Here is a 23,220-nt window from a genome sequence, read left to right as displayed (position 1 = left end):
AAAAAAAAAAAAAAAAAAAGTCGACGAAGAAGGGGAAGGAAAGTCGAGAAGACAGAGAGATAGAAGCAAGGAGAAAGAAGAAGAAAAAGGAGATGAGAGAGTCGACGAACAAAAAGAACAGAAGAAGAAAAGAGAAAGCAAGAGAAGGAGGAGATCTCACGTACCTGGTTCGCAGGCTCCCATGAGTCGCAGTCGCAGTCCTCTACTCCACCAGGCGAAGAAGAAAGGCTCAGTCGAAGTCTTCGTTGCAGTCGCAGTCATCGTCTCCATCCCCCCTCTGTTGCGGCGGCGGTCGCTGGTTCTCCATCTCCGACGGGCAGAAATCTCCCCTCCTTTTGTTTTCTCCTCCTTTGTCGGTGAAACCCCAACCCTCTTATTTCTTGTTTCTTTTTTAATCAAAATTCTTTGACTTGCCAAAAATACCACTCCCTTTCTCCTTTATTCCCCTCTTGTCCCATATCTTTTTATTTCCAAATCAAACCCCTATCCATTTTGTGGTTTAGTTCGAACTTCAAAAAAAAAAAAAAAATTCCCATTCTGTCCCTGCCCTTTAAGCCTCTAGTTATTTACTATTTTACCATTCTTCTTTGAGTGCTATTTTGTTACTCATCACCATGGTAGCCAATAGTGAAGTTGTTCAACAACTGAATTCCTACAAAGGAGAAACTGATACAAAATTTGATGCTCTCACTAACATGGTCACGTCCCTAAAAATAATGGTGGAATCTATGCAAGTTTCTATTGATCGTTTGGTGGCAGCAGATAAAGGAAAGAGTCCCATTCAGTCTGGGGATTCGTCCAACACCACCCCACAGGATCTGCCATCATACACCACCACCACCACCTCCACCACCATATGGGACTGGTAGACATGATGATGGAGCAGAAAGAGCAGCAAAACTGGATGGCCCTGATTTTTATGGAGACAATAATCTAGAATTGTACCTTGACTAGATTCACAGTTTAGATACATTCTTCAGATGGTACGGGTTGACTGAGGCTCGAAAGATTCTATTTGCAGAGGCCAAACTGAAAGGCACGGCTCGAGTCTGGTGGATCAAGCAACAACAACAGAACCGAACCCGAGGCATTGGGTTGGTCACTACTTGGGCTGAAATGTATGAAGTCATGAATCGACGATTCTTGCCTTCTGATTACAAGCAACGCATGCATCTCAGGTTTGCACAGTTGAAACAAGAGAATTTGACCGTTGAAGAGTATGTTGCTAGATTTTATTATTTGGCCACTCGTTCTGACTTTGAGTGGGATGAAGAAGTCTTAGTGGCCCAATTTCGCAGTGGTCTGCACCCTCAACTTAGTGCTGCCCTTGCATCTAGTCGACTACCTACAATGGAAGACGCCGTACAAGTAGCATATCAGGTTGAGGAAAGTCTGAAACGCCCATACAATCGGAGAAATTTTGCAGATACTTTTTCTCGAGGTACTAGTTCTGTTTGGCAACAGTCTCCTACCCAAGAGAGGTCATCTAGCAAGCCACAGGCAAGTGCTACATCTATGGCTTCTTCGCGACGTAGTCGGCCGTATTCTCCACCTCGACATGTTTCTGAAATATCATCTTCACGGCCTACTCGCCCATATTCACCCCCTCGGCGTGGTTCAGATAAACCTTCTGATTCTTCAAAATTCACAGTTCGGTGCTACTCATGCAATGGATTTGGACATATCAGTGCCCAATGTCCCAGCCGTTTGGTTGTTTTTATTGATAAGGATTCTCCTATACCATATATTCCCGAAGAGCAACTTGGTTCTGACATAGTTGATTTAAGAGAAGAGCGTGCAACAGGTGAAGTCAATGACACTCTCAGTGACGATGAACAACATCCTTTTTATGTCATTCGTCATGTGTTGACCACTCAAACGGCCACTGAAAATGAAGATTGGCGCCGCAGTAGTATTTTTCAGACTCGTGTGAAGTGCAATGATCAGTTGCTAACCTTGGTCATTGATGGAGGCAGTTGCACTAATGTTGTCTCTGAAGACGCTGTTCGTAAGCTGGGATTGAATACAGAACCACATCCTAATCCTTACAAGGTTGCTTGGGTGAACAACACTAATCTCAAAATCACAGATAAGTGCTTGGTCACATATTCTATTGGTGGATTTAAGGATACAGTCCAATGTGATGTCCTCCCTCTGAAGGTGTGCCACATCCTTCTTGGTCGACCTTGGTTGTTTGATAAGAAAGTACAACATTGTGGCTATGCCAATACCTATGCCTTCAAGCATGCCAACAAGACTATGAAGTTTCATCCTGCCAAAGATCTCCCTGAAATTAAGCTCAAGAAGATGGTAGGATCATTCCTCATTCAGCGTATTCCTTCAGACGGTCTCCTCGGTCCTTTCCCTAACTCGACGGAGTCGAGTTCTTTTCAGAGGAGGAGAGTTGATGCAGATACGGCTGCCCTTTCTTGGTTGGACCAGCATGACCGGCTTTGGAAGCCAAGAGCCAAGAAGAATCGGTCCAGCCCAGGGTTTTGATCCAACAAGGGTTGGAAATAAAATTAGTAGTTTACCCAGTATTTTATTTCATGCTTTTAGTTTCCAAACTTGAACGTAGAAGTAGGATTTATTTCCTTGCTTTGGTTTCCTTTTTATAGTTGTTTCCTAATTTCGGTTAGTTTCCATTCTAGTTAAGTTTCTAATTTCATGTTCCTATTTTTCTATATATTGGTTGTAATCGACTGAAGATTTAGAGAGCAATTTGATTATTGAATGAATATGTGAGTGTGATCTCCTTTTTCCCCATCTCTACTCTGATTTCCCCTCCCTTCCCTAAGGGTTCTCCATCGCATTTCTTATTAGTTCATTGAGAAAACTAAGATCTGATGGTTGTGCTTGTTAAGTCAAACTGCAATATGTTTCTTGGATAATCAACTTCTAACCATAGTTGTCAAGGCATCTTCTAGTTGATGCATTGGCATCTAGGCACCTTGTTGGTTGCCTTGCATCTAGGCCCCCTCAAATGCCTTAGGTCACCTAGACGCCATGACAACTATGCATCTATCACTCTCAAAGATCAAAATCATTCAGAAGCATGTAATTTGGACTTAAAATTTCATTATGAACTTCACACTTGTTGATCCATGCTATTCCCGGTGATGATGAATTTGAGTTTTTAAGGCTGTGGCTTGCATGCATTAGATCATTCTTTGAGAAGTTTATGTTAGAATACTTGCTGTAGGGGTATTATTGGAATTCTGTGTAATATTGTCTTGTGTGGAAAATGTCAGCATGAAAGGTTAAATTTGGTACTATACTTTAAATCACATACACACACACACAAACACACACATACATATATATATATATATTTGCTGGAGAGAGATCAATCATTCTTTAAAAGGTTCTCTTCTCTTCCCTTTCCTTCCTTTTTTCTTCAATTTTGTTGCTTGTTTTCTTGCAAATCGGTATTAGAGAAGGTTGGTTAGAGAGTTGAGCAACAGATTCTTTTTCTCCAAATTTTTGGGATCCAAGAGAATCAAGGGTTTCATATACAGCAACGAAGAAGTAACAATAGGTAAAGATCTGATTGTTAAGATTCATGACCTTCATCAACAACAATAAAGTTTGGTGCCGATTGAAGTAAATCTAAAGAAGATCAGAGAAATCCACAAGAACCGCCAGGTCTGGGATTTAGTTCTTTTTTTATTTCCAGTCTGAAGGCTGTTGGAGATGAGACCAGAATCATTAGAGTAGCCTAAGGGTTCTTTCCATGGAAATTTAGCCACAGGTTGTGATATTCAGGTGTAAGTGTCAACTACTTCCAACTCTGAATACTATTTTCCTGCTGGTTTCATGGACTGTCTGTACACTTCGTGCTTTGAGTGATTCTTCTTTGCTGGGTATTGGTTCTGTTTGATGTGTTATGATGCTTGATGACTAAAGAGTATGTTAGCTTTGATTTCTATCCTACGATATACATCTGGTTGAAGCTATTTCATGGCTGTGATGTTTTTTTTTTTTTTTTTTTTTAATCTCCCCACCCCCTCTGATATCTGAGATAAAATCACCTGTATTTGGGTAGAAGTGTTGTTAGAGTGTGGACTCCCCACTTGGTCAGGGTATCCAATCAAGATCCCTAGTATAGATCAGCAAAACGTCTGAGGTCAATCTGGTGGCACAAGTAGTGGTAATTCAGCTTTGTTTTTATGGAAAGTACCAATGTCCAGATTTCCATTGTCAAACTAGATAATACTAACTACCTGGACTGGGCACATTTTGTGAGATTGTCATTGGGAAGTCGTGGAAAACTAGGATATATAATTGGAGATATTAGGACTTTACGTCCTAGAGATATAATATTCCAGAAATGGGAAACTGAAAATGCCACTGTGATGATGTGCTTGATTTTTTCTATGAAAATTGAAAATGGTAGAAGGTTCATGCGTAAAGCCACAGCCAAGGGAATTGGGATGGTGTTACTCAGACTTTTGATATAGTGGGTGATTCAGCTGAGGTTCGACCACCTCCTTTAAAGGATCATCATTATGAAGCAGGAGGGGTTGTCAATTTCAAAGTATTACAACACACTGATTGGCCTTTGGGAAGAATATGACTGTTACAGAGATCTTCACTTGTTTAATCCTGAAGATGTAGCTAAGTTGTACTGACTGTTTGAAAAAGAACGTATTTTTATTCTCCAAGGAGGTATGAACCCGGAATATGAACCCATTAGAGTATGAATCTTGGGTAAAGTTCCTATGCCATCATTGGATGGAGTATGTGGGTACCTCCAAAGTGAAAAGACCAGATGACAGGCTATGGACACAACTCCCTCACTTTAGAAGTCTGCCCTTGTCTCTACCTCATAGAAAGGGTGGTGTGGTGGAGGAAGAGGGCGAGGAAATGGTTGTGGAGATGATAGGGAGAAAAAATTAAATGCGAACATTGTGGCAAGCTCGACACACCAAGGAGAGATGTTGAAATCTCCGTGGTTGTCCATCTCAATACATATCTGGTGGTACTCAGTGGGGCAGAACAGGGAGAGCCAGAGCTTACACTGTTGCTACTGATGGTGATCCTTCAAATAGTGGTTCCCTCACTGATGAGGATCTTGCAGCATTTTGTAGTGGTACAACAGAATTAAACAGCTCTCCACCCACAACAACCTCATATGCGTAGTCAGGTACCTCAACTTCTGTCTGCATGCATCTACTTTTGCTGCTTCCCCTTCTTGGGTAATCGAGGCTAGTGCTACAAACTGTATGACTGGTATGTCACATTATTTTGACTCCTATTCTGTGTGTTTGGGTAGAGAGAGAAGGTTAGGATTGCTGATGACTCTTTTGTCCATCTCTGGGAAGGGTAATGTACATGTTACATCTTTTATACCTCTTGATTCTGTTCTTCATGTCTCATAGTTTGCAACTAATCTTGTTTCTGTTAGTTATATCACTTTTTTTCCTTCTTGTTTGTTTCAAGATCTGATGACGTTGAGGATTATTGGCAATAGAGGCGAGGAGAAAGGGTTGTACCTTCTTGATCTTAAGCCATCTATGGTTGAAGAATGAGACTCTCATGTCTATGGCAATAGTGGGAATAATTCAGTTGAGAATTTGATGCTTTGGCTTCAACGTTTGGGGCATCCCTCCTTTTTGGTTATAAAAAAACATTTACCTCACTTGTTTTCTTCCCTATGTAGCTCAAATGTATTTCAATGTGAACCTCGTCAACTTGCTAAAGATTGTTGATCTCATTGCTTATATCATAGTTATCAAGGTATCACCTACGTGATGCTTAGGTGTCTTGGATGCCTTGGTCACCTTATTGATGTTGCCTCACATCTAGGCTCCTCCAATGTCTTGGGTCGCTTAGACCCATGACAACTATATAATATATCCAGTGCTCCTTTTCCTATTGTTCATTCAGATGTTTGGGGTCTTATTTGGTTACTTTTACTTTGTTACTTTTGTTGATCATAATTCTTGTATTACTTGGGTTTACTTTCCAAAGACATAAGAGTGTTAAATATGTTTCTTTGACAACCTTTTATCGAATTATTTACACTCAGTTTGAAGTCAAAATCAAGATTGTCAAGTTGGATAAAGGGGAGAATCTATGTTTAGTGGCTTAAAAAAATTCTTTAGTGATAATGGGATTCTCTATCAACTTGCGTGTGACGATACACCCCAACAGAATGGACTACCCAACAGAATGGGTAGTTGAATGGAAGAATCGTCATTTGATGGAAATCACTAGTGAGTATATTATTTGATATGCATGTCCTTAACACTTTTTTCTTCTTGCTGCCACATTTCTTATGAATCACATGCCATCGAATATCCTTGGGTCCAAGTCTCATTTGGAAATTTTGTTCCAAGCGCTCCAATCTTCTCTATCCCTCCCAAAGTATTTGGATGCATTTGTTATGTCCGTATTCATAAATCTAATTGCTCCAAACTTGATCCTAGAGATCTTAAGTTTATCTTTCTTAGATACTCTCCTACTGAAAAGGGCCATAAGTGCTACAATCCTCCCTCTTGGAAATGACTTCTATCCATGGATGTCACCTTCCTTGAGTCTATGCTTTCTTTTCATCCTAATTGCCATCTTTACAGAGGGGGGAGGGGGGAGGTGGAGGGGGGAGTAAATGTGAAGAAGAGGTTGTGCAACAACCTGTTGTACCTTTCTTTTTTTATGTGGGAGATATAAGGAATCAAACACAAGGAAAGTTGAAGTTGGAGGGGGAGCTAAAACGAGGGAACTTGAGAAAACTAGAGAACTCTCCTATTGAAAAGGGCTATGAGTGCTATTACCCTCCCTCTTGTAAACGACTTGTATCAATGGATATCTCCTTTCTTTTCATCTCAATTGCCACCTTTGCTAGGGGAGAGTAAATGTGAAGAAGAGGTTGTGCGACTAGACTGACCGTTTGATGCAGTTGCACGATGGACTTAGGAAAAACAAAAAATATCTTTGATTTGATTTTCTTTTGTTTTAGAAACAATTTCCTTTGAATTTATCTAGCTTCTAATTTTAGAATAGTTTCCTTTTCAGTAGTTGCCATTAATTGTTTGATTTTTTCTTTATATTGAATATGTAAATGATGGAGAAGTTTAGTTTTGAAATTTTTGAAGTTTGAATAGGAATTTTGGTATGAAACCGTGGCTGCCGTGAGTTGTTCTCCCCTCCCCTGACTTTCTTTTCTTTTCCCTCTATTTTTTTTTTCCTACTGTTCATTCTCTCTATTGTTGGTCGATCCCCTATTCTGGGCGATAAAACCAGCCTCAGTTTAGTGGATCGAACTCCTTGGTGCTTGACCTGGTGGGGCTGAGACATTGGGTGTAAGTTCCTTCCTCTTGGGTGACATAACTCCTCAAGATCCAGATCCAGCTCCAAAGCCCTCTTTAGTCCTGAGGTTGAAACCAAGTTTCAGATCTGCCTTGGGAGTTGTCGCCATCTTCAGTTTCAGGTGCTTCCCACGTCCTTTCAGCCTACCGACCTAATCAGATATTATGTGGATTTGGAAGAGCCTCCTCTTGCGACCTCACGCCTGAAATTTCAGACCAAACAGAGAAGGTTTGAAGGAGCTACTTCCATCGCAAGCTGCTGCCCTTTCTTTTCTTGCAGGTCGACCAAGGAAGAAGAAGATTTGGTCGTGGGTTATTTAGGGAAACTACTCCCCTGGTTTGACTATTATACCCTTCCCTATTTTTATTAACTCTTATTGCCCTATTTTGTTTCTTCTTCCTAGTTTACCCCTCCACCAAATCGTGGCTTTCTATTCACTATCTACCCATTATTACAAGTTTGCCATTCTTTTATAAATTCCATCTAATTACAGAATTGCCACTCTCCTTTTAGCTTTTGTTTATTTACAATACTGCCATTACTCTTTAGATTTTGAATTTACTACTTTATTGTGGTCCCTAAGCGATCCGATTCCCTCAGATCCGCATCAAGTGGTATCAGAGGAAATTTCCTGCCTTCTCTAACCATGACAGGTCACATCACCAATGTTGAGTTGCACAAGTTGTATCGTGAGGTACTTGAGAACCGAAAGAAAACTAATGCTAGGGTTGAGAAGAATGAGGCCAAATATGAGAAGTTCATGGACGACACTCAAGATGCCCTTGCTAAGATTCTTGCCTTTATGCAAAAGTCTGAAACACAAGTCGATGAAGGACCATCTACACCACCTCCTCAGTTTAATGCCCTACGGATTGAAGATACACCTCACCAAGTGCAACACGATCCTATTATACCCCAAGATGTTACCCGGGAATTTTCTGACAGAGATTATGGCATCAAAGTTGAGGTTCCAGAGTTCAGTGGTGAAAAGGGACCTGAGGAATTTCTTGACTGGCTTACCAAAGTTGAGAGGATTTTTGCATATGTCTCTTCCAAACATGAAGAAGTGTGAACTCATCCTCACCAAGTTTATGGGGTATGTATGTTCATGGTGGGATGATGTACTGCATGCAAGGTTTGTCAGAAGACTTGGACCCATTACCAATTGGGAGGTCATGAAGCAGATCCTGATTGAAAATTTTATTCTTCTTAATTATGAGAAGGTAATATTCCATAAACAACTTAACTTGCAACAAGGTAACAAGGATGTGGATTCCTACACCCTTGAGTTCCACAAGTTGTCTTCAAGGTGTTGACTTCAGGAAAGAGACCAGCAACGGGTGATACGATATATCAGTGGGTTAAGTACTGAGATTCGACTTGAGTTGGCTAACATTGATTTCAGGTCTGTTGATGTGGCAGCGGCTCATGCCAAGACAGCTGAAGAGAAGTCCATTTATTGGAAGGGTATGCTCAAGACTTCTTCAGTTTATAGACCTCCACCACGTATGGAAGAAAAGAAGCTTGAAGCTCGCAGAGTTGAAGACAAAAGGTCAGAGTTCAACAAGGATAGCGTTGGGGTGAAGAATATCATATGCCATAGTTGTGGCGAGAAGGGTCACTATTCCAACAAGTGTTCCAACATGACTCATTCTGTAAACGTAGCAGAGAAGCAACCGATAGAGAAGAGTGAAGATGAATCTCATCTATAACCTTATCCCCTCGAGGATGATGATATTGTCGATGATGAAGATGAGGATGTAGAAGCTTATTCAGCTAGACTTTCATCATTTTCGAATAGACTAGTTGATAAGGCTCCTCTCTTCAGACAGAAGGGTACTCTCCTGCACGGCTCCGACCCTATTGATATTCATGCAATTGTTGATACTGGGGCAGAAGCAGATTTTATATCTACTGAATTTGTTCGAGCACACAACCTTCCACAGAGGCAGCTTTTCAAGAACATTCACATGCGAGGTTTTGGATCCACAACTCGAGAAGAGGCTACTGCAGTTGTTTGAGTACACTCACAGTTTGGGCCGTTACAGTACCATGTCACCTGTTTGGTCACCCTATTGGCGCACTGTGACATTCTTCTAGGGTGACCTTGGCAGTGACATGCAGGCATTCTCTATGATGGCACACGGAACACCATCAAGGTGAAGCAAGGAGGTCGCATGTACTTAATGAGGCCACGTGCATTATCAGACATGTCACGTCGTCAACTGACTCCTGCTCCAGTGACATGTCAGCTTATTCTCCTCCTCTTGGAGTTATGATCCCTTCTGTTTAGAGATATGTGCCACCTCATCGGCGAGCGATTTACAAGGGAATCTTGGGAGCACGACCTAACTTGACTGAGTCGAGTTCTTTTAAGACCAGGAGAGCTGATGCAGTTGCACGATGGACTTAGGAAAAAAAAATATATCTTTGATTTGATTTTCTTTTGTTTTAGAAACAATTTCCTTTGAATTTAGCTACCTTATAATTTTAGAATAGTTTCCTTTTCAGTAGTTTCCATTAATTGTTTGATTTTTCCTTTATATTGGATATGTAAACGATGGAGAAGTTTAGTTTTGAGATTTTTGAAGTTTGAAGAATAGGAATTTTGCTATGAAACCATGGCTGCCGTGAATTGTTCTCCCGTCCCCTGATTTTCTTTTCTTTTCCCTCTATTTTTTTTCTCCTACTGTTCATTCTCTCTATTGTTGGTCGATCCCTTGTTTTGGGTGATAAAACGAGCCTCAGTTTAGTGGATCGAACTCCTTAGTGCTTGACCTGGTGGGGCTGAGACTTTGGGTGTAAGTTCCTTCCTCTTGGGTGACATAACTCCTCAAGCTCCAGCTCCAAAGCCCTCTTTAGTCCTGAGGTTGAAACCAAGTTTCAGATCTGCCTTGGGAGTTGTCTCCATCTTCAGTTTCAGGTGCTTCCCACGTCCTTTCAGCCTACCGACCTAACCAGATATTATGTGGATTTGGAAGAGCCTCCTCTTGCGACCTCACGCCTGAAATTTCAGACCAAACAGAGAAGGTTTGAAGGAGCTACTTCCATCGCAAGCTGCTGCCCTTTCTCTTCTTGCAGGTCGACCAAGGAAGAAGAAGATTTGGTCGTGGGTTATTTAGGGAAACTACTCCCCTGGTTTGACTATTATACCCTTACCTATTGTTATTAACTCTTATTGCCCTATTTTGTTTCTTCTTCCTAGTTTACCCCTCCACCAAATCGTGGCTTTCTATTCACTATCTACCCATTATTACAAGTTTGCCATTCTTTTATAAATTCCATCTAATTACAGAATTGCCACTCTCCTTTTAGCTTTTGTTTATTTACAATACTGCCATTACTCTTTAGATTTTGAAGTTACTACTTTATTGTGGTCCCTACGCGATCCTATTCCCTCGGATCCGCATCACTGTTCTATCAGTTTGATGCGAAGAATGCTTTTCTTCATTGTGACTTATAAGAGGAAATGTATTTGCAATTTTCGTTTGGATTCAAATTTCTCACAGCTGAAGGGAAGGTGTGTAAATGGTCTCAATGGCCTTAAAAAGTTTAGGCAAGCCACTTTAAGGAATTAGTGCACTTGACCACATTATATTTGTTAGACAAGGCAATGGTGAAATCATAGTCTTGACTGTTTATGTGGATGACATTATAGTAACAAGAAATGATCAAGTGGAAATAAAGAGACCCAAAACTTACTTGGCTAAATAGTTTGAGATTAAAATAGTTCCTTAAAGTATTCATTGGGAATCGAGGTGTCGAGATCAAAGAAGGGGATTCATATTGTCAGAGGAAGTATGTGTTGGACCTCTTGAAAGATATAGGGTTTTTGGGTTGTAAACCTACTATGTCTTCATTGACCGAAATCTTAAACTAGGTGGCGGTGGTCGACCGTTAATTGGTGCAGGGAGGTATCAAAGGCTGGTGGGAAAGATAATCTCTCACACTCGTCTAGGAATATTGGTGTAGTAAACCAATTTATGCATACACCTTGGACTGGTCATATGGAAGTTGTATACCACATTTCTCAGGTATCTTAAATTGAGCCCAGGAGAGGGATTGTTCTATATGAAGCATAACCACATAAGGGTCGAAGCCTACACTGATTCAGGTTGGGCAGGGTCTATAATAGACAATATCTATGTTGGGTTACTGTACCTTTGTTGGTGGGAACCTGGTTACATGGAGAAGAAACAATCTGTTGTTGCTAGATCAAGAATAGAGGCAAGATTTTAGAGCAATGTCACATGGAGTTTGTGAACTGCTATGGGTGAAGAAGTTAGTTGAAGAATTGGGATTTGAGATCGATGGCTCTATGAGACTATATTGCGACAATAAAGCTGCTATTAAGTGTAGCAAGATCGTACAAAGCACATTGAGGCTGATAGGCACTTCATCAAGGAGAAATTGACTCTGACGGTATATACACACCCTTTATGAAGGTAGGAGATCAATTGGCAGAAGTAATCTCTTAAGCAAGCTGGGCATGTATGATATCTATTCCTCAACTTGAGGGGAAATGTTAGAATACTTATTGTAGGTATTATATGGAATTTTGTATAATATTGTCTTGTGGGGAAATATGCCAGTATGTAAGGGTATATTTGGTTCTATAAATATCTAATATATTTGGTGGTGAGAGATGGATAGTTCTCTAAAAGCTTCTTTCACGGAGACTCTTTCTTCTTTCTCTTTTTCTCGTCTTCCCTTCTTTCACTTTTGTTACTTTGTTTCTTGCTACTGCTAATTCTTTTGTTCTTTTGAAGAAAGATAGTCTTCTAATTGCTTTGCTGCTTCTGGTTTCTGAGACAGAGAAAGCTACTTATCGAAACTCAAACAGAGGTAGACAAAACACAAGGAGGTTGAGAAACAGAGAAAGTGCATCTTCTATTGGGGCTAACCATGTCTTCCCTTGTCATGTTCTATATGCTATTCTTTTTCTTCGTTGTTTACCTCTACTACAAGCTTACTAAAGATATGAATCGAGTTGATTGCACTCTTTTGGGTCTGGAGAAGCTCCTCAATTGCAATCATGCCCCACTATGATTTATAAAGCAGGTGCCATGAAAACTGAGAAAACCTTATGGCTGTAAATGCTCGTCGTCTAAAGGATTTTTATGATGTGTTCAGATTTTAGAATGGCTTTTAGAATTACTTCTTGTGCCTATCATAGTGAAGAATATCAAGATGAAATAATCAGGATTTTGAGAATGTTTGGAGTTCGACACAGATTCTAATAGAATTTTCTTTGGATCCCAATTGACTCTTAAATTTATTCAAAGGGCGGGTCACCTATTTCTATAAGAACTTACTGGAATTAAAAGCAACATCTTGGGCTTCTCTTTTCTTCCTATGTCTTTTCACTGGGATCCCCCCGGGCAACCCTTCATAATTCATTGAAAGGACTTTATCATTGCATGATCATTTCTAAAAACCCTGTTTCTGCATGATTAGTCTAAAGACCTTTTTTTTTTCTTTTTCTTTTTTGCACTACCTATAAAAGAATTCAGTCAAGTGCCAAATGTTCTGAGATCTCCTTGTCACTGATTTCATTTTAGTTTATCCATTATTGTCCATCTATTCATCAAAGTTCAGTTATTGTTACAATTTCCAACCTGGCTGTTCATTGATGGTGATCTAATAAAGGAATGATCTGTTTTTATCTATGGTACAAAATCTGCTAGGCAAAGAGAAACAGTGGTGGACTTTCAAGCTCTTTTGTTTCTCTTATTTATGAACAGAACATGTTTTAATCTCCTCTTGTTTTCATTTGGTTTCTTTTTATTCTTTTATCTTCTTGTCTTGTTGGGCCAAAAGAAAAAAAGAAAGGCAAAAGTTGTTAAAATAAGACTATCTGAGAAATGGATTTGCTGTGTATCAATGCGAAATTTAGTTTTTGACTGTGAAAGCTGTCGTCCTCACCCAGCAAAAGCCCTTCTTTGTCTTTAATTGAGAGACACATGCTAATTCAAAAGTTTTCCCTACTTTAAGCTTGCTTTCATGTAGTTCGATCTGTGGATCTCAGTCCATGGCATCCTAATATTTATCTATTTATTTTATTTTATTAAAGATTTGAAGGCAAAGCATGGTTTTTCTGTGTGGATGATGTGACGAATGATGATATTTTACTTTTGAGTCACAAATTTCAGGCCTTTTCATATTCAGAAACTCAGGTTTGAACTTAATATGTTTGGAACAAATAGTTTCTTAGAGTATGCACCCATTTGCACAATTTTTGCAACTTTTATATTTTGCTTGTTGGAAGCATTGTAGATCTTTAGCATGTCAGTTTATAGAACATCCTGTTGGAGGATCTATTCTTAATGAATGATGCAAGTCGTAATTTCAACCCCACCTAAAAAGAATAAAAAGAAAAAAAAAAAAAGAAGTTATTTTCTGGTTGGAGTGCCTACAAACTTATTAGAAGCTAATTTTGTGAGGTCTCAATGACACTGGAGTTAGAGCGACCTCTATGGAGGGTTCATAAATTTGTTTGAAACTGACCCATAGCATATGAAAACATTAGCATTAAAAGATGATGATTTGCAGATTCTAAAACTCACAGAACTTCTCCCCCCCCCCCCCCCCCCTCTTTATTTCCCCAAGGAAGAAGGGGAAATAAGAAACGATAAAGAGTTTGTATTGGTTAGTACTTCGGGAAAAGCCAAAAAGCCAGAGAGGTCTATTATCATACTTGGTGATTCAGGATCTTCCTTTGCAATTACCCAGGAAGAAGTAGATGCTCTAGCTATTGGTGTCAGACTCGGAGAGCAACCTCATTAACTCGCAGCACTTGGATTGGTAGGCCAATGGTAAACTTTCAAAGCTATGCAATGCACTTGCAATGATTAAACCTGCATTGCTTGGCATATGCAACTCAGGCTTGAAGATGACACAGGTCTCCTGTTAATGATCATGTACCTCATTCCTCAAATAGAGTTGCTTATCATTTGGCCTGGTGGAGCATCTAATGACTTTTGGCTTGTCAATATCCTATTAAAATCTGAGCCAGAACTTCATTTTGTATGGACTATGTTGCTAAAGATATCCTGATACCTTCAGGACCTAGTGGTGTCAATGCTTTTCGTCTCTGTCAAGTTTGTGTTGCGGCAAGCACATTAAATGTGAAGGCTTTTTGGCTTTTGGGCAAAGCAGATGGTCCTGCTCAATAATTTGCCATTCCTCACTTTTCTGTGAATACAATACCAATTGGCTGTGATTATTATGTAGAATAACACAATTAGGCTGAATATAGCCTTGGGCATTGCCTTATCGGATCCATGTAGCCAACCCATTTAGTTGAGAGAAGGTTATGATTGTTGTTGTTGTTTGTTGTATAGCCTTAAGGCATTGCCTGCAATAGATGGTGGGTTCCCAATGTGTAGTGTGAGTTGTGCATATCAAAAGTTCAGGCCTTTACAAATCCTGCATTTTGTTCATTTGTGACCCTGACAAAATTACCCATGTTGATTAACTTGATCTACAGGGATCCAGGAAACACCATATGAAATCCTGCAATTTGTCTCAAAATCATGAAGGAGAAGCATCAACAGGTGATAACATTGCATGTAGTTTAAAGCTGAGTGTTGAAAAGGAGGTCATGGGTGAGCACTAACTGTCAATAAGGAAAGGATGATTGAAATTGATCCAATGGAACCAGATAGCAGAAACCAAGAGTGAAGGAAGCCCTAGGTACCATGCTTCTTATAGGCTTTGATTGAAGCATTTAGAAGCTATACCGCGATCGGTATAGACTCTGTTTGGGTGCTCCCAGGATGCCAAATGTAGAAGAGATTTCAGTTTGAAGCATTCAGAAGCATTAGTTGGGAATATAGGACTACCGCGTTTGGTGTAGAGTGTAGACTATGGTAAGAGTGATCTATCCTAGGAACCACTTCTTTAAATACTCCACAAGTGACTGAAAATGCCATTTTCTCCACTTAACTCCGCTGCCTTATCTCTACTAATACGGGGTCGGTGGCTATTCTCTTCCAGGAAAGTAAAAAACGAAAGCTTATCATTTTCTGCCATTTTGCAAGAGAAAAAACAAAAAGTATCATTCCAGACAATCAAACATGTACCAAATTTGATGACTATTTATTCAGATTTATTCTCAGTAGCAAAACGGGTGTTGCGAGGTAAGGCAGAACAGTCCGTTAATATTTGCCACGTGGTAGCTCATCATAAGCTCAAATTGGTATATAGGCAGGTCCCACCATTTCTCATTTGTCTGTAAAATTTTAACCTAATTTGAATTTTCACTCCGGAGAAGATGAGAGTTAAGTTTTAGCTAAAAGTCGAAGATAGGAACAAAATAGGTTGACTATTTAAATTATTCTAGTAACAATCTAATACAAAGGAATCATGTCACCAAATTTGACATATGATTAATCCAAAGAAAATGATATTTATTCATATAATTGAAATTAACAAAAAAAACTTCAAGCGGTTAGCGCAACTGGCTTTGAGGGGACATGAGACTCTGCCTCAAGAAGTGAGGTCTTGTGATCAAAACTTCACCGCTGCATAATTCCTTGAGGCCACTCGCCTGAGGTTCATTAGAGCCCAGAAGCTCTCGGTTCGTACGTGGCGCAGGGGTCATGTACGAGCCTAGGGGGGATTTAGTCGGCCTAAAGTCGGATACCTCTCCAATCTACAAAAAGAAAAAAAAAAATCTTTTTAAATCATGTGTCATATGGCACAAATCAAGTAGTACTCCCAAGCTTGGCAACATGACTAACAATCCCAAAACCTAGCATAATCAATATATCATAATTGTCTGATTTCATCCCGTTTAGGTATTGAAATTAAGCTTTCATTTTCAATATAGAAAATAACATGATCAAATCAACTCTATGAAAGATGGGTATAATAGATTAGAGGTAGTGAAAAGATTACTAATCACAAAAAGCCAAGCAATAAGGAGTATCATATATCCTTACCCTACGAATCACAAACAATACAGATTAATTGTTGATGCATATGCAAACTTGCCATAGCATAGTCTGAATAGGAGAGAGAGAGAGCCAGTGTGGTGAGAGTATATATTAGAATCCACACAAGGGTGGCGCATGTCCCCTTCTCCGAAAAGGTAAACATCCAAACATTGGGATCTCATACTTACTCCTCCCAAAGTCCGAAACACCCATGGCACTGTTTTGAATAGTCCCATCCAAACACCATCCGAACACCAATGGTAGTGCAGAGGATGAAGTGATCCGCTTTTCACCGTGGGTGAAGAAAAATTTGTTCATTTCCAAGCAATCAATCCTATGGAATAGTTATGGAAGTAGAAAGACAAAGGGAAAAGAAAAAAAATATATATTAGAGACGTGAAACGGTGAAAACTCTAGATCTAGGGATTCTTTGTCGTTATTTCCTTGTATTATTTCCCTAATCCAGTGAACTAAAACTTTAGTACTTGGGTATGAAAACACACTTGACCCATGTTCTTTGGTTGAATCAGGCATTATCCAGCAGGAATGGATTTAACGAAATAATCTTGTCATTATATACATTTACTTAGATAAAAGGAGATGTTGGAAATTTTAGAATTTAAGAACAGATGAAACTGTTAGGGAAATAGACTAAAGGATCTTCTCTTTTCAGATTTTAGAACACACAAGCATTGGAGAGTTGTCACAGACAAAGAATATGAACCATGAGACTATTTAGGGACTATAACCATACATGTACTGTAGAGGTTCCTCGCACTTGAAGATTGGTCCCATGAACAAAATCAACACTCTAGGGTCTTCTGTAGTCTCCCATTGAGATTTCTCTTACAGTTCAATGAACAAGCTATATTCTCACATTATAGTGATCGTAGGGACTATAGATACTATAAATAGTTGTCTTCTTAGCCCTAACTTACTTCCACAATAGGTGGGCTGGGCCTATCCCCTTTAAGTGGGCTTAACTATTATGAGTCAAATAGATCATTCACATTAGTGTAGCCCACGAAACCCAACAATTTCCCACTTGGGCAACTTTAATACAATATCTTTTTACTAGATTTTGGCCATACATATCCATAGCTGAAAAACCCCCCACTTTAAACTTTGATTCAAAATACTCGTCCTTCATGTTGAACAATAACAAAATACATCCCTCAATATACGACATGTATTTACATACTATCACAAACACAAGAAACTCATTATCCAAATCACATGAGATAAAGATAAAGAAATTATGTTATAAACATGTGATCACATAAATGTGTTTTCTTGGAGGTTCTTTCCCTGATCAGAAATCAGCTTACTTTGAATTACCTCACAGGTAGAAACTTTGAAATTAACCATTAACTTGGCAAACTACCATAATCTGAGGTTAATTACTTTACTTTAGCAAACAACTTCGGTAAACAACTTCATTGGATTTAGGTTAAATATCGTCATAAATCACTAACTCTGGCTAAATACCGCCCTTTACCATGAACTTTGACTAAATACCAGCCATTACTTCAGCTTATCGTCAATTACTTAGGCTTATCGTCAATTACTTAGGCTTATCGTCAATTTCTTAGACTTATCGCCAATTACTTTGGCTAAGCACTGCCAATAAATTGTGGCAAACACTGCCTATGGGTGGGAAATGCCACATTTAAACTTTGGCTAATACCGCAATGATATCTTTGATTAAATGAGATCATAAAACTCCCACTAACCAATTATACTAAAAACCTCAATAACACCATGTTAAAAACATGCCTCTTAAGCACTCTCACTGGTTGCATGTTTGTCCATTAACTTGGGTGACATCACCTTTATAAAAATATCACATTTACCTTGGGAAACACACAATTGAACTAAATATACCACTTTGGTGGCTTTCACTCAATCCTACCATGTCTTTTCTTATTGGAGATGTATATATAGAAACATATATTTTTAATGTGTTTTCAACACAAACATGGACAACAAAAATAAAATAGAGCATAAAATTGTACATAAACAATTCAGAGAATAAGATTTATGATAAAAAATCATTCTAAAATAACTCCAAAATCATTATAAAATTTAATAGGGTGGTAAAACTATTCCTATTTCCCTTCAACTGTGCTTTAATTAGCAAGAGCAATTGGTTTGGATTACCTGAGAACTGAAACCAAATCAAGTAATCTCAAACAAATCTCAAAATAAACAGGCTAGAAAATATAATATGTCCATCTAGCAGATAAACTATGTAAAGGTCACAACCGTAACTATATTCTAAGCTTTTAGTTAAGAATGCATTAGTCTTCTTGCAAATCCAAATTTACTGTGAAAATATGAATATTTTGTTACCTTTGGGCTTAGAAGCCTTTAGGTTACTATCATTTTATATACATGTATTTTCTTTCACTTAAGCAACGTCACCTTTGGGAAAATATCACCAACTCCCACACCAAAACTATGGAAGAATAGGATGTCACTTTAGTGGTTCCACCCAACCCATTCATACCTTCCTAAAAAATGTATTGTGCAAGCAAGCATGTGTGGAAGCTCACACCCAGTTTAGTTCTAACATATTTATCCATTATAGGGTGTTTCAAGTAAAACATGCGAACACAAAATGATATGAATTTCCTACACATTTTTGTCATAAATTATTCTAATTTTTTGATAATGATAAAACAATGCAGAAACTTGCATAAATTGAAAATATAAGAGTAGGAACATACATTTAAAGTGTTTGCTGTAGAACCATTGTTAGACCACTACAACTGTTTCAGAACAATCCCAAAATTGAAACTGGGTTCCAAAATAATTGTGGGACAAACTTTGATTTCGTTCCCACTTTTCCTGCATTAAAAGTCTTCACCCACTAATGGAACCACATAAAACAGTTCAAAATACAAAATTCAATCCTCCCACTGGTTCGACCAGTCATAAAATTAATGCATTTATTCTAACCAAAACATGTTTATACTTGAACCAGACTAAGACTTGTTTTTGTGTAGGCTCAAACTAAGAGCGTTGTAACCCGATAGTTACTACGTGGGGGGGGTGAATCAGTGAGTCCAATTTCGATCCACAATAACCTGTCTGATATCTGAGCAAGCAAACCCTGATACACCTATCCTTGTACCTGTTCCTATTTGTACATAGTTGTTTGCACGCTCAGCCTCTCATAGGCACTTCCAAGTGTGGACACCCATTCCGCATTCCTCATACTTCAATATATAATGTAAAAAATAAGCACCTACAACACAAGGTTTTTACGAAGTTTGACAATTTTTCTACATCCCCGGAGTAGTGTCTATGAAGGTCTCATGCCTACATAATATACTACTTTTGACTGCATCCACAGTCGGGAGCAGCGACACATAATTTTCTCAAGTCGAAGGTGAGATGGCACTCGCAGTGCTGGTACAATGTATAACATCCACTACACGGGAGCACCGAGCACCCACTCCCAGTGCTTAGCCCCCACTAAGCACACAATATAATAATATAGTAAATTGAGGCTTATATTAATGCTCTACAGTCAAGCGTTGCCTAGTATATGCATCCACAATTAGCTAATATGCTTACATTCCATCCATAACTAACATAACATATATACAATTCTTTCATAACTAACCTAGCATACATACATATCATCATACATGCATATAATATAAATCCAAGGTTAGAGAATCTTACAACCGGTTGTCTGGGATGACTGAGAACTTGCATTGACCATTGGAACCTCTAATGACAAGCTCTTCCTTGTTCTCTTCTCTTTCCCTTATCTTCTTGCTCTTTAAAGCATCAACACAACACCCTTAAGCTCTCTTCTCTTCTCTTTTCTTTCTCTCTTAACTTGGAGACAATACTCCATCAATAGAGCTCACCAACACACAAAATCAGCCTTCAATGGAGCACACATCACTCACTTAAAGCTTATAAAATCACTCAATGACCATTAATGGAGGGGGCAACATTTTTCTAAAAAATCGCAGCCTTAAACTATTTAAAACCCTTTTTTTTTTCTGCAACTTGAATGGACGAATTTGGCCTTGTAGTTAAGGAGATATGATCATTTGAAGTTGGAGTAATGAGATAGCCTGAATGAAATCTTCAGAGCTTGAGAGTGGCGTGCAATACAAGAGCGTAGATCTGGCCATAGATCAGGGATCAGATGTAGCTTTTAATCTTAGTCACATAAATTAAATAACTGAAAAAAGATCTTAGCCACAGGATCGGAATAAAGGAGGTCAACTTATGATGTCGTGCTGACACAAGCAATCAACACTTGCTTCAGTGCTAAGCTCATTGTCGTTCATGGATTGGTCCGTGCTGGCACATCACATGGTAATGTCGGTTGCTTTTTTATAAAGCAAAAATGGCTTTTAGCTGTCCGATTGGCTTCAACTGATTTAGATCACATCAGATCTAAGAGAAGGGAATCAAGCATGGTGCACCCATACACACATGCCACACGTTGGCTATGCCTAATTCGGTGAAGCGCCACTCGACTACATCCTATACACTCCACCAATGAGAAGCCTTGCGTAAGCATCTTCAGCTCTAGCTGTCAGTGCAATCTTGCACGAACCGTCAGATCTGAATCTGACCAATGTGGCTCAATATGAGCCGTATATTAAGGATCTGTTTGATTCTCTTATATATAGATAAGCCCCTGACCTTCATATTTCATTGCAAAACACCCCCATAGCCTCAACTCTAGAAAATTTCACAAAACCCCCTGAAATTTCAAAAATAAAATTTGGAAAATCCTCCCAACATTGAGAGTAACTGAGGATTTTTTAGTTTAGCATTTCAAATCAGCTCCGTGGAAACCTTCTCAACTTTCTCATACGAACTCCGATTGAGCTGAAACAAAAAGCATTGGAACCCAGACTCGATGCTCTACAACATTCTAGAAGACCTGATCATCTGACATAGCCATGTAAAAATACCAAAATGCCCCTAGACCTATCTGATGCAGCATCTTCCTCATACAGAGTCGAAATATGACAAAATAAAAAGTGTTGGAAAGATTGGATTTTTTTTGTATTATTACATGGAGAAAATTATTTTAAAAAAATTCATTTTCAATGCCAAAATTGCCCCTTGCATAAAGCTATATTTTGACCACGGATGTTGTAACTTCTTCATACAGTATCGAAATGTGACGAAATCAGAAGCGTTGGACTAGATAAATGACAATCTATCTTTTTCATGAACAAATAGTCTTCCAAGTCATTTTCATTGCTGAAAATGCCTCCAAATGTAAATACGCCAATTTTACCAGTTTTGACCCGAAAAACTGTACCACCTACCATGGATGTATCAATCCACTCCATGCACACCATGCGACTTTGTTATCTCATCAGTGACGCTGAACGTTATCATATAATTATATTTGATCACATCACCCAAACTGGCCATGTCATCACTGCCATATGGCCGAGGTTGCCAATAAGGACAACTATAAAACAAGGAGGTCAAGACATTCAACAATTAACATTCATAAACATGTTTTTCAAATCAATGGTAGTTTTTGAGAACTAAGTACTAGGAACAACATCGATCAAAGCCAATACTAGTCCAACCCAACCAATTTGAATTGACACAATTTGATTGCAAAAATAACACATGAAATAAACCTATAACCTATGGTCATAGACAAGGAATGCTCAACCACTCCATTGCAATTGATCAATTGGCCAAGATTTTTTAGGGTAAAACTCTACTTTAGAAAATCATAATAGCAAACTTTTGGTTTAGTTTTCCTCGTGCAGATAACTAGGTCCTTGAGGCTCATATAGACCTCAATATCCTCAAGCCACTTTTAAAGGCATTCAATTTGATGGTTCAACACAAGGAAGAATAATCCATTCAATATACAATTGAAGCATGTATTTATCCTAAGCATGTAATATCAATGAAATTCAAAACCATATTGCAATGCTAACTATTAAACATAACAATAGTGTCAACCACAACTACATTTCAAACCTTTGGGTCTAAAATGTACTGGTCCACTCAAAGACTGAAATGATTGCGGAAGCTCTTCAATTTTCAAAAATTACTATCATATTTGGGTGAATAGTAACTTCTAGGTTAAGGTCTGCCTATAGTATGCTTGCAGTTATGATTATTTTTGATAATGTCATCTTTGGACAAACATTACTTAATCTCTTGCCAACCATTTTATTTGTCTTAGACAACAAGACAAAACTTTTGAGTTGTAGACATTGCAATGATCTTGGATTTTACCACTTTGTTCGATTCCATCTGTCCCTACTGCAAAAGCTTGCAACCACATTAGGCAGCTTAAGTTTGTAGGATAGGTTTATTACACAGTACACAAGCACAGAAACAAACCACAATCAATCAAAACAATTGCAGATAAAATTAGGGTCTAATTCCACACATCGACTAGATTTTATTGCTAGTATACAAGCCATGATATACTAAAGTTTATTCAAATTCCCTAATTTAGCAATGGTTTAACAAAATAGGTCAAAAGTGTCAACATAAGCAAAATTTCCCAAAATTGGGTTCCTATGATCACCAATTAGTCATATTGCATATCAAATTAAAGGGCATGAAAAAAACAAACCCAACATAAAAAGCGTGTCAAAAAATTCGTCTGTATGAGCCCATACTTTCGATTCAAAGTTTCTGCAAGAAAACTTGCATTTGTTATTTTTTGTTTCCTTGAACTGGTTTGAACCGAAACGACCTGATCCAACAAAATTGGTCCAATCGGTTGGATCATGGATCAGGTCGAGTGGGTCAACCTTCTGGGTATTTGGGTCAGGTCAGTCAACGGTCGAATGCCAGTGTTGGGCTGGGTCAACGGCCAAACTCTGGTGTGGTTTTGGGTCAATGGGCCAACCCCATCAAACCAGACTAGGACCAAGTAAACCTGATCCAACTCAGAAACTCTAGCTCGGTTGCCCCAGTGATGACCACAGCCGAGTTGATG

General features: G+C 38.8%; 1 protein-coding gene across 13 annotated transcripts in view; it reads left to right on the top strand.

The window, feature by feature from the left end:
• LOC122070656 overlaps window positions 1-15,237 on the top strand; it is a 23,754-nt gene extending 8,517 nt beyond the window's left edge. For 5 of the 13 annotated variants that reach the window (XR_006137913.1, XR_006137909.1, XR_006137915.1 and 2 more), the window contains one exon: window positions 12,127-12,573. The gene's annotated coding sequence lies outside the window, so the exon portion shown is untranslated. Of the gene's footprint in view, window positions 1-5,442; window positions 6,587-12,122; window positions 12,574-14,800 lie in introns of those variants that run through there. The other 8 variants (XR_006137914.1, XR_006137910.1, XM_042634851.1 and 5 more) reach the window with 5 other exon arrangements.
• The last annotated feature ends 7,983 nt before the right edge of the window (window positions 15,238-23,220 follow it).

The sequence above is a fragment of the Macadamia integrifolia genome, unplaced genomic scaffold (assembly GCF_013358625.1).
Source record: "Macadamia integrifolia cultivar HAES 741 unplaced genomic scaffold, SCU_Mint_v3 scaffold961, whole genome shotgun sequence".
Classification (NCBI taxonomy): domain Eukaryota; kingdom Viridiplantae; phylum Streptophyta; class Magnoliopsida; order Proteales; family Proteaceae; genus Macadamia; species Macadamia integrifolia.
The sequence above is the reverse complement of the archived record's forward strand: the minus strand, read 5'-3'. Positions and strand labels throughout refer to the sequence as shown.